The sequence below is a fragment of the Phacochoerus africanus genome, chromosome 7 (assembly GCF_016906955.1).
Source record: "Phacochoerus africanus isolate WHEZ1 chromosome 7, ROS_Pafr_v1, whole genome shotgun sequence".
Lineage (NCBI taxonomy): Eukaryota > Metazoa > Chordata > Mammalia > Artiodactyla > Suidae > Phacochoerus > Phacochoerus africanus.
This window is the reverse complement of record NC_062550.1, coordinates 19,049,718-19,067,602: the sequence shown is the minus strand read 5'-3', so window position 1 is coordinate 19,067,602 and position 17,885 is coordinate 19,049,718.

Sequence of the window (17,885 nt, the reverse complement as noted above, 5' to 3'; positions counted from 1 at the left end):
CAGATGCAGCTCGGATCCCGAGTTGCTGTGGCTCTGGCACACAGCAGCTCTGATTAGACCCCTAGCCTGCGAACCTCCATGTGCCCCGGGAGCAGCCCAAAGAAATAGCAAAAAGACAAAAAAAAAAAAAAAAGAATCCCTGCTGTGGCACAATGTGGTTAAGAATCTGACTGCAGCAGCTCAGTTCTTTGCAGAGGTTCGGGTTTGATCCCCAGCCTGGTATAGTGGATCTAGTGTTGCTGCAATCACTTTAAAAACCACTTAAGGGCATTCCCATGGCTCAGCAATAATGAATCCGACTAGTATCCATGAGAATGTGGGTTTAATCTCTGGCCTCTCACAGTGGGTAGGGGATCCAGCATTTTCGTAAGCTGTGATATAGGTCACAGATGCAGCTTGGATCCCATGTTACTGTGGCTGTGGTGTAGGCCAGCAGCTGTAGCTCTGATTCAGCCCCTAGCCTGGGAACTTCCACATGCCACAGGTGCAGCCCTAAAAAGCAGCAGAAGAAAAAAAAAGCAGTATGGCAGGACTTTAAAAGTTAAACATACCATGCAATCCAGTCCTTCCATTCCTATTAACCCAAGAGAAATGAAAGCAGGTGGGCACACAGAGGCTAATACATGGATATTTATTACAGCCTTATTTGTAATAGCCCCAAACTGGAAACAACACAAATGTCCACCAACAGACCAATGGATACACTAATCGTGGTATTGCCATACAAAAAAATAGGAACGAACTGTGGAGCCACACAATGTGGGTAATCTCACATGCCGAAGGAGAGAAACCAGACCAAAAAAGAGTACATCCTGAAGTGTTCCATTTATATAAAATTTTGGAAAATACAAACTATAGTGATAAAAAGCAGATCTGTGGTTGCCTGTATAAAGGGAGGGGAGGGACAGGAGGGAAGAGATGGACTTTGGGAAATTTGGGGGGCCAATGGATATGTTCATCATCTTGATTGTGGTGATGGTTTCACGGGTGTGTACACGTCAGAGCTTCTCAGGGAAGGATCTAGACCGCAGAGGAGTAAGACGTCGCACTCACCTTCTCCCACAAACACATCAAAAAAGCACATCTACATGTAGAGTGATTTGCACAGAATATCTACTAAATGCTGGAAGAACAACTTCAACCTCCAAAAAGGTCAAGAAACTCTCCATATAACTAGGTAGAACAAAAGAGAAAAAAAAGAGAGAGAGAGAGAGAAGGAATCAGGACAGAACTAGCACTCCTGAGAGGGTGCTGTTAACGAGGAAAGGAACCCACACCCTGGAAAGCCACCTAACTGACGGGGAGATCAACCTAGATGGAGGGACCTCAAAGTCGCTGAGAAAAGTGCAGCAGCTGGACTGAGGAGAGCAAAGCAGAGTGAGAGCTGCACAGATCATCTGCACCCAGACACCACAGCATGAGACGCTTGGGTGGGAGCTGGGTGCTGAGACCCAGGCTCCAGAGGTCACTTCTGGGAAGAGGACTAAGGTTGGCTGTGTGGAGACAGCCTTAAGGGCTAAGGAGCCGTGTGCCACGGGCTGCGGAGTGGAATGCCAGAGCTGAGGGAACCCGGGAGGAGATCTGGGTCCCCACTTGCTGGGGCTGCAGGATACCAGGTGCTTCTTGTGTGGGCTCAGTGTGACTCGGTGCCTCTTGTGTGATCTACAGACAGCAGGGACGAACCACAGTGGTCATCTCAGAAACCAGAGGGAGGTGTGGCCTGCCTCCTCTAGGGGTCTGTAGATGGGCTCCACCTGTGGCCCAGTCACCACAGAGGTCGGCAAAAGTGAGGGCACTGCAACCAAGCACCACCCATTGTTGCTCTCACTGCCCTGGAAACACACCTGCCTGCTGCGGCCACTGCCAGATGCCCTGGGCAGCACCCACATGCTTGATCTTTGTCATTTCCTGGGACAGTGCAGCACCTCCTGCATGGGCTAAGTCAGACGCAGTGCTTCTTGTGTGGTCTACAGGTGGTGGGGGCAAACCACTGCAGTTATCTCTGACTCCAGAGGTAGGCATGGCCCACCACCACTAGGGGTCCATGAACAGGGACCACTTGCACCCCTAACCAGGGAGGAGGGCATTGCGACTGAAGACCACCTGTTACTGCTCTCACTACCCTAGGGAATTCACATACCCTGCCACTGCCACTGCCAAATGCTCTAGGCACTGCCTAAATGTGCCTGAGGCTCATTACCATGTCCCAGGGCTCTGCAACAAGGAGAAGCCTGTGCCACCTTCCTGTAGGTCCTTGCTACTGTCCAGAGCCCAGCAACCACGCACTGAATACTAGCCTGCCCATTGCCTCCTTCTCTCTGGAAACACATGTAACGCCCTGTGACGGGGATAACAGCCTGTTCACACTGAGGAAAGAAACAGCAAATATCCAACCTCCCACACCAAAAATAAATAGTAACCCCCCATAAAATATAAAGGGGTGCTCCTACATAGAAATAGCCCTCCAAGACTACAGCTTGGTTTTCCTAAACTCACAGAAAAAGAATAATACAAGCAAAATGAAGAAGCTCAGGAACCATTCCCTGAGTTAAAAGAAGAATCTGCCTGAAGTAGCAAACAATGAAACAGACCTCTGCAGTCTAATAGACACTGAGTTCAAAAGGGAGATAGTGAAAATACTGCAGGAATTAAGGGTGAATATGAAGGAATTAAGAGCAGATATAAACAGTAATGCGAATTAATTTAGAAAGGAACTAGAAAATATATGGAAAAACCGAGAAAAATTAGAGAATTCTTTTGCAGAAATGCAAACTGAGCTAAAGGCACCAAAGAGTACAACGAATTAGTGACTTGGAAAATAGAATAATGGAAATCACCCAATGAGGACAGCAGATGGAAAACCAAATGAAAAACCATGAAAGCAATATAAGAGATCTATGGGATAATATAAAGTGGGGCCAATCTATGTATAATAGGGAGTCAGAAAGAGAAGAAAAAGAAAAGGGGGTTGAAAATATATTTGAGGAAATTGTGTGTAAAAACTTTCCAAATCTGAAGGAAACAGATATCAAGATACAGGAACCACAGAGGGCCCCAAATAAGTTAAATCCAAACAGGCCCACACCAAGACATATTATAATAAAAATGGCAAAATTTAAAGATAAAGAGAGAATTCTAAAGGAAGCAAGAAAAACACAAAACATTAATTATAAGGGAACTCCCATAAGGCTATCAGCTGATTTCTCTACAGAAACACTACAGGCCACAACAGGAAATTCTTTTTTTTTTTTTTTTTTGTCTTTTTGCTGTTTCTTGGGCCGCTCCCGTGGCATATGGAGGTTCCCAGGCTAGGGGTCTAATCAGAGCTCGGAGCTGTAGCCGCCAGCTTACACCAGAGCCACAGCAATGCGGGATCTGAGCCGCGTCTGCAACCTACACCACAGCTCATGGCAACGCCGGATCCTTAACCCACTGAGCAAGGCCAGGGACCGAACCCGCAACCTCATGGTTCCTAGTCGGATTCGTTAACCACTGTGCCACGACGGGAACTCCAAGGAAATTCTTGTATGTTTTAAATATATGCAGTTTATTGGAGTTCCCACTGTGGTGCAGTGGGATTGACAGCATCTCTGGAGCACTGACTGGCACAGTAGGCTAAGGATCTGGTATTACTGCAGCTGTGGCTACTTAGATCACAGCTGGTTCAGATCTGGTGCCTGACCCAGGAACTTCCCTATGCCACAGGGCAGCCAAAAAAGGAAAGGGAAAAGAAAGAATTATCTATCTATCTATGCAGTTTATCATATGTCAGTTATGCCTTTTAAAACGATGTTTTTTAAAATAATCTTTGGGAGTTCCTACTATGGCTCAGTGGTAATGAACCCAACTAGTATCTATGAGGATTCGGGTTCAATTCCTTTCCTAGTGGGTTAAGGATCTGGAGTTGCTGTGGCTGTGGTGTAGGCTGGCAGCTGCAGCTCCAATTGACCCCTAGCCTGGGAACTTCCATATGCCGAAGGTACAGCCCTAAAAAGCAAAAAATTTAAAAATAAAATCAATAGGAAAAATATAGAGCACTCAGTGGAAAATGTACAGAAGATTATAAACTAGCCAGTGAACATGCCAAAACTTAAAAAAAAGAAAGAAACAAAGAAACAAAGAAACAAAGAAAGAAAAGAATATTGGGATGAAGAAGAGGGAAATAGGTAAAGATTATGGCTAATCAGCTCTTTTAGTGTGTGTGGGTAAGATAGATGCTGAAAGAAAAATTATAGCAGAACTTGGGAAATGCTCCAGTAGAGATAAACTGTCCTCTGAGGGCTCGGAGAATGACGTGCCTCTTCCTGGTGGTCCCCAGTTAATTAGGCTGATTAGAGCTTTTTAATGTACCTTCATTAAACATCTACTATGTATTGGGCTCTTCACTTGGGTAACTGGAGAACAAAATCAACTATTTCCCAGCCCAGAGGGTAGATAGAGGGGGTTTTGTTGTTGTTTGTTTTTTGTCTTTTTAGGGCTGCACCCGTGGCATATGGAGGTTCCCAAGCTAGGGATTGAATCGCAGCTGTAGCAGCTGGCATACACCGCAGCTACAGCAACGCGGGAGTCTTCACCTACACCACATCTCAGGGCATCTGCGGATCCTTAACCCACTGAACAAGGCCAGGAATCGAACCTGCATCCTTATGGATGCTAGTCAGATTTGTTTATGCTGAGCCATGACAGGAACTCTAGGATAGGAGTTTGTGGAAGAATCCAATCAGGCTAGGCTTTTTGAAGCAGCCTTTTCAAAGCTTTGGCTAATTTATCTTTGTGTAACAAGGGAACAAAGATTACGAGATATATGATTCAGAAATGGACCCTCCTTTCTCATTGCAAGCAGGCCTTTGTAGAAGAGGCACTAACACCTGCTCTGCAAAGGCCCAACAACACTGTGGCTGGAGCAGCCTAGTAATTCCTGGTATAACATCTCATCTTTGGGGATTTTGATCAGTTTTTCTCAATGTGAAATCCTAAACTACCTGCATCAGAATCATTTGGTGCTGGCGTTCCCACTGCTGCTCAGCAGGTTAAGAACCTGACTAGCATCAGGATGTGGGTTCCATCCCTGGTCTCAATCAGTGAGTAAAGGACCCAGTATTGCCACAGGCTTTGGTGTAGGTCACAGATGCAGCTCGGATCTGGCATTGCTGTGGCTGTGGTTTAGCCTGACAGCTACAGCTCCAATTTGACCCCTAGCCTGGGAACTTCCATATGCCATAGGTGCGGCCCTAAAACGAAAAAAAAAAAAAAAAAAAAAGGATCATTAGATGCTGATCATAAATGCAAAGTAATGTGTTGATACTACCTCACTGGTTTGGGGGATGAGATTTCATTTTGTTCTTCAAGGTGTGTGTGTATGTGTGTTTGTGATGTGTGTGTGTGTTGGGCGGAGGGAATAGAGTGTCTGCATCTTGATCTGGACAAGAGACTGGCGCTTGGGATGCCAGCCTTCCCTGGAAGAATTTTCTGGGCAGACTGTGTGCTAGGGTTCATGGCAACCCCCCCTCCATCCCCCACCCTCCCCCCAATACTCCTCTAGGCTGAATGAATAAGTCAGATTTAGGGAAAGTACTTCTGGGTTCAGTGGAGGAAGCACGGGGGAGGAAGGGCCTAGGCCCCCCAAAAAGGAGTGGAGGTTGAAAGGAGGAGTTCCTAGGGAGAGAAACCTGACGACAGGGATCCAGGTTAGGCTCTGGGGTCCAGGTGTGCAAGGGCCCCCCCCCCCCATCTCCTAGTAAAGAGAACTTCTTTGCTGGTTTTCACTTGAATTATAGGAACAGTTAAAATAAAAAATTTAGTGCTTTCCTTTACTCATTAGAATTCTCTTTAGTTTTTCCCCAGCTCTTCATGTGAAGTCATGCTGGGGAGAATTCACAGCTGTGCCCCCCTGTGAATACAGCTGCATTTCATCCAGAGGAACCACACAGGAGTTCTAGGCTGCGAGTAGCAGTCAAGTAGGTAGTCCAGAACAGAATGAGAGAGAGGATCAAGTGAAAGACCTGGGGGGCAGGCCTAGCCCCCCGCTTCACAGATACCAAAATCCAAGGATGCCCAAGTCTGTTGTATAGAATGGTATTTGCATAAATGGTAAATAGTATTTGCATAAAACTTATGCATTCTCTAGTATAACTTTAAATCATCTCTAGATTACTTGATACCTAATACAATGTAAATGCTATGTAAATTGTTGTACATATAATGTAAATACCTGTACATGGTTGCTGGGCCTTACCGGATTTTTTTCCTCCAAATATTTCCTTTTTGGAAGGAAATGGCATGCTGAAGGCCCATGGCATGCTGAACTTCCTGGGCCAGGGATCAAGCCCACTCCACAGCCATGACCACACCAGATCCTTAACCCACGAGCCACCACAGAACTCCCCCAAGTGTTTTCAGTCCTTTGTTGGTGGCAGCCTCTGATGCAGAACCCAGTGATAGGGCCGACTGTGCCAGAGAGCGGGGACCTTTAAAATGGAGGGAAATGCTGACGCTTGGGTGTCATATATATCATCTCATTTAACACTCAAAAAACTCTAGAAGTAGAGTTCTCATAGCTCAGCATTAACAAACCCGACTAGTATCCGTGAGGACTCGGGCTCAATCCCTGGCCTCTCTCAGTGGGTTAAGGATCCAGCACTGCCATGAGCTGTGGTGTAGGTCGCAAACACTTCTCAGATCCTGCGTTGCTGTGGCTGTGGTGTAGGCCGGCAGCCACAGCTCCGATTCAACCCCTACCTAAGCTGGGAATTTCCAAATGCTGCAGGTGCGGCCCTAAAAAGACAGGAAAAAAATATTTCTAGAAATAAGTGTTATCCCCATTTTACAAATGAGACACTATGGCCTAAAGAGGCTACCTTGCCAAAATACACAGCTAGTGACTGTGATCAGATCTGAACCCATATCTGTGGATCTGATTGAATTATAATGTCTCCTCCTGGTTCCTATAGCAAAGGAGGTTGGCAGTTGTGGCAGCCTGTCCATGTACCAGGGATATTTTCTATTCTTTTTTTTTTTTTAATTTATTTATTTTTTTTACGGAATAAAATACATATATTTAAACACAATTACATTCACACAGATTATTATATCATGGATCTTAAATACATTAAGTGACTCCCTCTGGAGAAGTGGAATGGAAAATATGCTGAGACAAATAGGAAATTTATTCTATACTTTAATCCCATTTTGTATGGCTTTCATCTTTACTATTTAGTATTATCTATTACATTTCAATTTTTCTTTAAAAATTAGCATTATATTAAAATTGTGTATATTATGCAACTAAAATTTATAAAGAAGAAAGCCTTATATACCATTAAATATTTTATATAGCATAATAAAAAAGAATAACAACTGGTAAGAATAACAAAAATAATACACCCTCTGAAAATAAGTAAAATATAAAATGCATAAATTGGTTAAAAAACAGTGTAACTATATAAGTATGTCCTCACAATTTGTTACATCTTATTGATTCTTCAATATAGGCATTACACCATTCTAGGTGATGTGATAAACAAGACATTATAGACCTTACATTGCACCATGGAGAGAAATGGTTATTAATAATACAATTGTAGAGCTGTATTATTTAATTATCATAAATTCTTTGATGGAGAGGAAATCAGAATCAGATCTAAGAAGACTTCAGCATTCCAAGAATGATGTCAAATGACTCCCTTTATGGTGGATTATACACTTATTTACTATGAGATATATTTCTTCTCCAGAGATTCCTTGTTTGTGTATCAATTGCAGATTTTTGGCTTGCAGTTATTCTGAAGTTTTGATAAAAGAGTCTATATGTATATGAGATTGTTTTAAGTTGTTATTCTCTTAATTGTAAGTTCATCTCCAGTGTCCTGCGTTTGCACCCACCTCTTCTCATGATTTCTGATTTTGGTGGTATAATTGTGCATGGATGATTTCGTATCTTTACTGTATATATACCTTTACTGGTGGGCCTTGTCATTTGTGGAATTTTTGTTCCTATTGCTGTCTTTTCTGCCTAGAGAAGTTCCTTTAGTATTTGTTGTAAAGCTGGTTTAGTGTTGCTGAATTCTCTTAGTTTTTGCTTATCTGTGAAGGTTTTGATTTCTCCTTCAAATCTGAATGAGAGCCTTAATGGGTAAAGTAATCTTGATTGGAAGTTTTTTCCTTTCATCATGTGAAGTATATCATGCCACTCCCTTCTGGCCTGCAGAGTTTCTGCTGAAAAATCTGCCGATAACCTTATTGGGGTTCCCTTGTATGTTATTTGTTTCTTTTCCCTAGCTGCTTTCAAGATTTTCTCTTTGTCTTTAATTGTGGTCAGTTTGATTAGTATGTGTCTTGGGGTAGTCCTCCTTGGGGTTTTTTTTCTCTCTTTTTTTTTTTTTTTGTCTTTTTGCTATTTCTTTGGGCCGCTCCCGCGGCATGTGGAGGTTCCCAGGCTAGGGGTTGAATCGGAGCTGCAGCCACCGGCCTACGCCAGAGCCACAGCAACGCTGGATCCGAGCCGCGTCTGCAACCTACACCACAGCTCACGGCAACGCCGGATCCTCAACCCACTGAGCAAGGGCAGGGACCGAACCCGCAACCTCATGGTTCCTAGTCAGATTCGTTAACCACTGCGCCACGACGGGAACTCCTGGGTTTATTTTATATGGTACTCGTGCTTGCTGGATTTGAGTGAGTGGTTCCTTTCCCATGTTAGGGAAATTTTCGGCTATTCTCTCTTGGAATATTTTTTCTGTCCCCTTCTCTCTCTCTTCTTCTTCTGGCATCCCTATAATACAGATGTTGGTGCATTTAATGTTGTCCCAGAGTTCTCTGAGACTCTCCTCATTTCTTTTCAATCTTTTTTCTCTTTTCTGTTCTGCATCCTCCGTAATTTCCACTAATCTGTCCTCCACCTCACTTATTCGTTCTTCTGCCTCCTGTATTCTGCTGTTAGCTGCTTCTAGTGAATTTTTTATTTCAGTTATTGTATTTTGCATCTCTTCTTGTTTAAGTTTTATATCTTATATCTCTTTGGTCAGTGTTTCCTGTAAGTTATCCATCTTTGCCTCCAGTTTATTTCCAATGTCTTGTATCATCTTCAGCATCAACAGTCTAAAGTCTTTTTCCTAGAGGCTGAGAATCTCCTCATCGCTTAGCTGATTTTCTGGGGGTTTTCCTTTCTCCCTCATCTGAGTTATAGTTCTCTGTCTTTCCATTTTTATAGGTTTTTGGTTCGGTGATGTTTTGACAGATAATAGAGCTGTAGCCTCTCTTACTTCTGGTGTCTGCCCCCCTTGTGGCTGAAGTCTGTATGGGGGCTTGCTGTAGGCTTCCTGATGGGAGGGGCTGATGCTTGCCCCCTGGTGGGTGGAGGGTGGGGCTTAGTCTCTGGATGGGACTAGAGGCAGCTGTGTGCTTGAGAGGTCTTTAGGTAGCCTGTTTACTGAGGGGTGGGTCTGTGATTCCACCTGGATTGGTTGTTTGCCCTGAGGCTTCTCAGTGCTGACTGACAGGGTGGAGCCAGGTTTTCCCAAAATGGCCCCCTCCAGAGAAAGGCAGCTGCTGAATATTCCCAAGAGCTTTGCCTTCAATGTCCTTCCCTCACAATAAGCCACATTCACCCCTGTTTTCCCAGGATGTCCTCCAAAAACTACAGTCAGGTTTGACCCAGATTCCCACGGAGACCTCACTCTGCCCTGGGACCCAGTGCACATGAAAGTCCATGTGCGCCTTTTAAGAATGGGGTCTCCGTTTCCCCCAGTCCCGTGGAGCTCCTGCGCACAAGCCCTGCTGGCCTTCAATGCCAGATGCTCCAGGGGCTCTTTCTCCCAGTGCCAGAGCTCCACACATGAGGGTTTGATGTGTGGCTCAGAACTCTCGCTCCTGTAGGTGAGTCTCTGTGAACCAGTTAGTTTTCAGTCTGTGGAACTTCCCACCCAGGAGGTATGGGGTTGTTTATATCACGAAGTCGCCCCTCCTACCTCTTGATGTGGCCTCCTCTTTTTCTTCTGGAGTAGGGTATCTTTTTTAAGGTTTCTGGTCCATTTGGGTGGAGATTGCTCAGTCTTTAGTTGTGAATTTTGTTTTTAGGGGAGAAGTAGAGCTCCAGTCTTTCTATTCTGCCATCTTAATCCTCCACCATCTTGAAGTTGCCCTCTCTATTCTTTTTTTTTTTTTTTGTCTTTTCTAGGGCCACTCCTGCAGCATATGGAGATTCCCAGGCTAGGGGTCTAATCAGAGTTGTAGCCACTGGCCTACGCCAGAGCCACAGCAATGAGGGATCCGGGCCATGTCTGCAACCTACACCACAGCTCACGGCAATGCCAGATCCTTAACCCACTGAGTGAGGCCAGGGATCGAACCCTCAACCTCATGGTTCCTAGTCAGATTCACTAATCACTGAGCCATGACGGGAACTCCTCTATTCTTTATTCTACAAAATTTGGTGCTCACTTCGGCAGCACATATATTCTATAGAATTTTGTTTTATTTGATGCTTTCAAGCCTATATTGCTTCTCTTGTTCACAGAAATAATAAAGACATTAAAAAGAGAAAATAGGAGTTCCCGTCGTGGCGCAGTGGTTAACGAATCCGACTAGGAACCATGAGGTTGCGGGTTCGGTCCCTGCCCTTGCTCAGTGGGTTAAGGATCCGGCGTTGCCGTGAGCTGTGGTGTAGGTTGCAGACGCGGCTGGGATCCCTAGTTGCTGTGGCTCTGGCGTAGGCCGGTGGCTACAGCTCTGATTAGACCCCTAGCCTGGGAACCTCCATATTCCGCGGGAGCGGCCCAAGAAATAGCAACAACAACAACAAAAAAAAAAGACCAAAAAAAAAAGAGAAAATAATAGAATCAGTGGTTCATGGAAAACAATGTGAAATGCTTCTACCTTGGGAGTGATGGGTTTTATCAGCCTCTATTTAGGAAGACAGTCTATCACAAACATGGGAGGAGTTCCCTGGTAGCCCAGCAGGTTAAGGATCCAGCATTGTCACTGCTGTGGTGCAGGTTTGATCCCTGGGCTGGGAAGTTCAGCATGCTGTGGGCATAGCCACACACACACACAGACACACACACACACACACACACACACACACACACACACACACACAGAGGAAGAAAATGTAGATTCTGTCCTGATCTCCTCACCAGCTGTTTGGCTTTAGACAAGTGACTTACCATCTCTGAGCCTCAGTTTTCTCATCTTGAAAATGATTCCTGGGGAGTTCCCATCATGGTGCAGTGGAAACGAATCTGACTAGGAACCATGAGGTTACAGGTTTGATCCCTGGCCTTGCTCAGTGGGTTCAGGATCCGGCGTTGCCATGAGCTGTGGTGTAGGTTGCAGATGTGGCTCAGATCTGGCATTGTCGCGGCTGTGGTGTAGGCTGGTTGCTACAGCTCTGATTAGACCCCTAGCCTGGGAACCCCCATAGGCTGCGGGTGTGGCCCTAAAAAAGACAAAAGACAAAAAAAGAAAATGATTCCTACCTCACAGACTTGGTGTGAAGGTCAAAGAAGGAGATAAATGATAAAAATGTCTTGGGTTGTGGAATGCAACTTGTACCTTAATATGAGTATTAACTCTATTAGATTTGCAGCAGCTGCTCTTTTGTTGCAAGAAAGGGGACCCCCTTTGACCACTTCCTGGACCCAGTTTCTGTGAAAGTAAGAGTCAGAGGGCTTTAGCCAAGTTAAATGAATGATGGTTGATTCTGCCAATTTATTTCCTACTCCAAGGTTTATTTTCCTCTTATCCATACATCTGCATGTCAGGAATAAATTTTCCCCCTACAATATCATTTTTTGATGGAAACTTCCAGACTTAGATGGGAGAAAGGAGGGGGTAGAACAAAAGCCCACATTGCTTCAGCATTTCAATCAACAACCTCATTTTCTTCTAACAGTCAAAGTGAACTTCTTATGAATAATGGATGATAACCTGATGAATATGCACACAGCCTATTATGCCTGTGAGGTTTGGTGAATAATTTATGAGCTAAAATGTTCCTCACCTTGTTACTGTACAAAAATTATGGAAAAAAAAACCCGTATTTACCCTTTGAGCGGGTAGGGTGATCTGTCAGAGTGACAGCAGCCCAGCAATAATTTCACATCATTGCTAAAATTAAAGTAAATAGATAAAATATATGCATTTCAGGGCCGGGGGGGCTGTTAAAAAATGGAGCATACACAGCCACACTCCTTGCCACATGCAAGTTTTCCAAACTCTGGCTTCTCACCTTAAAATAGCCCTGCATTGTTAAACAGCACTCAAGAACCTTCTCTCAGACGGCCCATTCTCACAAGGACTTCAATATGACCAGTCAAGGTGGACAATAGCTTCCTTGTTTTAACTGTGGTTGAAAACTGGCCAACCACAAGCCATGACATTGTAAAACTGAAGACATCAGAGATTTTTTTAAAAAGGGGAAGTCCTAAAAGCTTTCAGAGAAGAAGCAGGTAAACACATGGGGAGGGGAAACCTGGCCAAGAAGCACTTGGAAATGCATTTCCATGGCTGTCTTTCCTCACAGCTGAGAGGCTTTTTTCCTGCTGACCAACCTGACTCCCTGCTGTATCATGCTCACTCCCACCTGCCCAAGCCTCATTCCCTTAGCAACAGCAGAAATGCCTTGAAGCCGGAGGGAGGAGGGGCAAGATTAACTATGCAGATAAGGAAGGGGCTTGGAAAAATATGTGTGGATCCTGGGGAAATTTGGTTGCTCCAGGGCAGGTTTTGAAGATGTGAAACTGGGTCAGTTCTCAAATCAGGTAAAATAGGATCCTAGGGATTACCTACTTAGATTCCAAGAGCTTTCTAGGAATAGAGGACAGGGTCAAAGGAGACTCTTACTGTTAACGGCATCCTTGATAGCAAGGAGCTTGGAGGAGACCCCATAAAAGAGGAAATATTACGGAGTTCCTGTTGTGGCTCAGCAGTAACAAATCCGACTAGTATCCATGAGGATGTAGGTTTGATCCCTGGCCTCGCTTAATGGGTTAAGGATCCTGTGTTGCCATGAGCTGCGGTGTAGGACACAGGGCTCGGATCCCGCGTTGCTGTGGCTGTGGTGTAGGCCAATAGCTACAGCTCCAATTCAACCCCTAGCCTGGGAACTTCCATATGCCATAGGTGCCACCCTAAAAAGATGAAAAATAAAAAAATTAAAAGGAGGAAACATTAGGCCCTATCCTGCATCTGTTGGCTTAACTAGTATATTCTCAGGAAACAAAATGGGAAGCCCTAAAACTGCAAATTAGGTAATGAAGTTATTGGGACAATGACATAATTAAAATAACATTTTGGTTTTATTCAAGCAGACTTCTTGGAAGGGGTAAATCTTGAGTAGTTTGCAAAGAAAGAAGAGACCCAGTTGAATGGGAAAATTAGAGGTATATATGACCAGACCTTCCTGACTTGAAACCTGCTTATCTTTCCAACCTCATTTTGAAAATTTCTCCCCCATCACTTGCTGTGTTCCAGCCACATGGATCCCCTTTCAATTTCTTTTTTTTTTTTTTGTCTTTTTGCCATTTCTTGGGCCACTGCTGTGGCACGTGGAGGTTCCCAGGCTAGGGGTCGAATCGGAGCTGTAGCTACCAGCCTACGCCAGAGCCACAGCAACGCTGGATCCGAGCCACGTCTGCAACCTACACCACAGCTCACAGCAACGCCAGATCCTTAACCCACTGAGCAAGGCCAGGGATCGAACCCACAACCTCATGGTTCCTAGTCGGATTCGTTATCCACTGAGCCATGAGAGGAACTCCCTCTCTTTCAATTTCTTGAACACCGAGTTCTCTTCCTGTCTCACTGTCTCTGTAGTTCCATCTCCTGCTTATTCTGTCTTTTAAACTTTGCCATAGATGTGACTTAAAAGGCAATTTCCTCAGGGAGGTCTCACCTGCCTCCATGTTATTCTCTCTTGTGTCACCTTCCAGTTTTTTCTTCCTTTCTTCCTTTCTTCCTTCCTTTTGTCTTCTTAAGTCTGCACCCATGCACCCATGACATATGGAAGTTCCCAGGCCAGGGGTCGAATTGGAGCTGCAGCTGCCGGCCTACACCACAGCCATAGCAATGCTGGATCCAAGCCACATCTGTGACCTACATCACAGCTCACGGCAACAGCAGATCTTAACCCACCAAGCAAGGCCAGGGATTGAACCTACATCCTCAGGGATACTAGCCAGGTTTGTTACTGCTGAGCCACCACAGGAACTCCACCTTCCAGTTTTCTTATTCGTCGTAAGCAATGATATATTTATGTGTTTATTTTTTGTTTAACATCTGTTTCCTTAGTAGACAATAAATTCCAAGACAGCTGTCTGTTTTGTTTTCCACTAGACACTTAGCATTCAGCCCAGTGTTTGGCACATGGTAGACAATAAATATTTGTCCAATAAATGTAGGCTCAGAGGCATGGGAAGTTGGAGTGATGGAGACAAAGAAAATATGCTGGGTTGAGGATACTGTTGAGAGTTTTATTTGGCATGGAAAGCAGAAGGAAATCACTAATGACATCTCCCTATGTCCTCATGGAAAGATTTGTATTGTTGATCTTTTTTCTTTTTTCTTTTTTGGCCACACCATGGCACATGGACGTTCCCAGGCTAGGGACCCAATCCAAGCCACAGCTGCGACCTATGCCACAGCTGAGGCAGTGCCAGATCCTTAACCAGCTATGCCAGCAGGGGATCACACCTGCACCTCTGCAGCAAACCAAGCCACTGTAGTTGGATTCTTTTTTTTTTTTTTTTTTGTCTTTTTGTTGTTGTAGTTGTTGTTGTTGCTATTTCTTGGGCCGCTCCCACGGCATATGGAGGTTCCCAGGCTAGGGGTCGAATCGGAGCTGTAGTCGCCGGCCTACGCCAGAGCCACAGCAACGCAGGATCCGAGCCGCGTCTGCAACCTACACCACAGCTCACAGCAACGCCGGATCGTTAACCCACTGAGCAAGGGCAGGGACTGAACCCGCAACCTCATGGTTCCTAATCGGATTCGTTAACCACTGCGCCATGACGGGAACTCCCTGTAGTTGGATTCTTAACCCACTGTGCCACAGCAGGAATCCTGTGGATATTGTTTCTGATTATAAAATATATACTTATTCCAAAATATTATATTGTAATATTGCAAAAAAAGACTGCATTGCAAGTATTGGGAATGTGTAACAACTAGAACTCTCATACATTACTAGTAAGGATATAGACTGGGTCAAACATTTTGGAAAAGTATTTAGCAGTATCTACAAAAGTTAAACATATACCCCAAACCTAGCAGTTCTACTCCTCAGTATTTATGCAGGAGAAATGAGTGCCTATATTCACTAAAAGACTTATTCATGGCAACTTTATTCATAAAAGACAAAAACAAAAACAACCCAAATGCCCATCAATAATAGAATGGATAAATTATCATATAATTATGCAGTGGAATATATGTAATAATAAAAAAAGAACAAATAGGAGTTCCCGTTGTGGTGCAGTGGTTAACGAACCCGACTAGGAACCATGAGGGGGTTCGGTCCCTGCCGTTGCTCAGTGGGTTAACGATCCGGCATTGCCGTGAGCTGTGGTGTAGGTTGCAGATGCGGCTCGGATCCTGCGTTGCTGTGGCTCTGGCATAGGCCGGCGGCTGCAGCTCCGATTCGACCCCTAGCCTGGGAACCTCCCATACGCTGAGGGAGCAGCCCAAAGAAATAGCAAAAAGACAAAAAAAAAAAAAAGAACAAATAACATTGTTAGACACAGCAACATAGGTGAATCTCAAAACCATATGTTGAGGAACAGAAGTCAGACACAGAAGAGTACACGTACTGTCTGATTCCATTTACGTGAAGTTCAAGAACCAGCCAAATTAATCTATGGCGATAGAAGTAATTATAATGGTAACTGAAGTTAACCTATCAAGGAACCCAGGGGAGGGAGTTCCTTCATGGCTCAGTGGGTTAAGAAACCAGTGTTCCAGCATTGTCACTGCAGCAGCCCGGAGTTATTGCTGTGGCTTGAGTTCAACCTCTGGTCCAGGAACTTCCACAGCAAAATAAATAAATAACAAAAACATAATGTATGCTCAGACTCAAAAATTTAAGCAAGAAAAAATGAAAAATAACAATAAATAAAGATTTTTTTTAAATAAAAAAAAAAATTAAGTAGGGAGTTCCCACTGTGGCTCAGTGGTGATGAACCTACTATTATCCATGAGGACAAGGGTTCAATCCTGCTCAGTGGGTTAAGGATCCGGCGTTACCCTGGGCTGTGGTATAGGCTGGCAGCTGCAGCTCTGATTCGACCCCCAGCCTGGGAACTTCCATATGCTATGGGTGTGGTCCTAAAAAAGACAAAAAATAAAATAGAGCAGAAGTGTATACAATATAAATTTAAGGCTTTCCCAAAGAAAACCATAATCAATGTTTCGGTGTATGTCTCCCTGGAACCCCTTTGATCACATCCATTTCTTTCTTTATCTCTGATATCCATGTCCTCCAAAGCACTCGATTTATCTGTGCGCAGCACCAGACCAAGTCACACAGACTAAGAGTTTTTATTCATATGACAATATTCCGTAGCAATACCGAGCTGCTTCTTTACGTAAACAGCAGTGGGAAATACAAAAATGAGTAAGTCACAATCCGTGCCCTTGAGGAAGTTACAGTCTAAGAGGAAGGACCACAGGGACTACCGACCAAACCGAACCCCAAAGAACTGTAATACCTTGTCATATATTAGAGTTTCACAAGGGCAGCTGAAATGGATTAAAACTAGTGTACAGGTAATGATGACTTAAAACGGCATAGTGCTTAGAGTTTTCCAAAGTTTTTTCACAGGTTCACAATTAAACTTCTTAACCCTGTGAAGTAATGATTATAAATATTACCCTCGGAATTCCCATTTGGCTCGGCGGTAACAAACCTGCCCAGTAACCATGAGGATGCAGGTTAGATCCCTGGCCTTGCTCAGTGGCTTAAGGATCCTGCGTTACTGTGGCTGTGGCATAGGTTAGCAGCTGCAGCTCTGATTTGACTCCTGGCCTGGGAACTTCCATATGCTGCAGGTGTGGCCCTAAAAAGTAAATACATACATACATACATACATACATTTTTAAAGCAATGAAGAAATGACTTTCCTGAACTGCTAGTGGAAGAGTTGAGACTAAAACCTAAATATTCTGACTCCTAATCCATGGGTAACTCCTAAATCTTCCAGTTGTAGGTAACGTTCTGGAAAGCGTGTAGTGATGACCTAGAGTCCCCTGGAGCTCCTCCCCTCTCCTCCCCTGTGGTGTCCATCCACGGGGTTGGGGGGTTAAGGAACAGTAATGGGTGGGCTGAGGGCCGCACTTGAATTCTCCTCACCCTACCTCTAACTCATCTATGCTTTAGGTCATCACAAGAGTATGGTGCTCTTGTTGGGGCGTGGGGCTAGGGGCTGGGGAAGCAGCGCAGGCTGATAGGCTGCCTCAGTGTTGGGATCCACAGATACTGGATTTACAGAGCCTCCTTCCTCCCCAGTTCTCGCCTCCTTCTTTCTCGCCCCCTTTGATCTTCCAACTCCTTCCTCTTTCATTTGTCAACTACTTCTCAGTCCGTTTCGCTCTCCTCCAGAGGGTGCCTCTTCTTATCCCTGCGCCTTGCCCTGCCTTCAAGAGCCTCTAGATTAACCAAACTCTCCCCACCATCACCACCAACAAAGCCAAACCTTGTTTTTTCTCCATGCCACAGAACATTTATTTTTTACAATACTTTGGACAAGAAAGCAGGCAAGTTGTCTTTCATACGAGACAGCCCCCAACCGTTCCTGAGGTGGCGGGGTGGTGCAGGGGCGCGGTATTCAAGCCCTGGATCCCCTCCCGGAGATGAAGCCGGGTCACAACTACTCCCGGTGGTTGGTTCAGCGCCT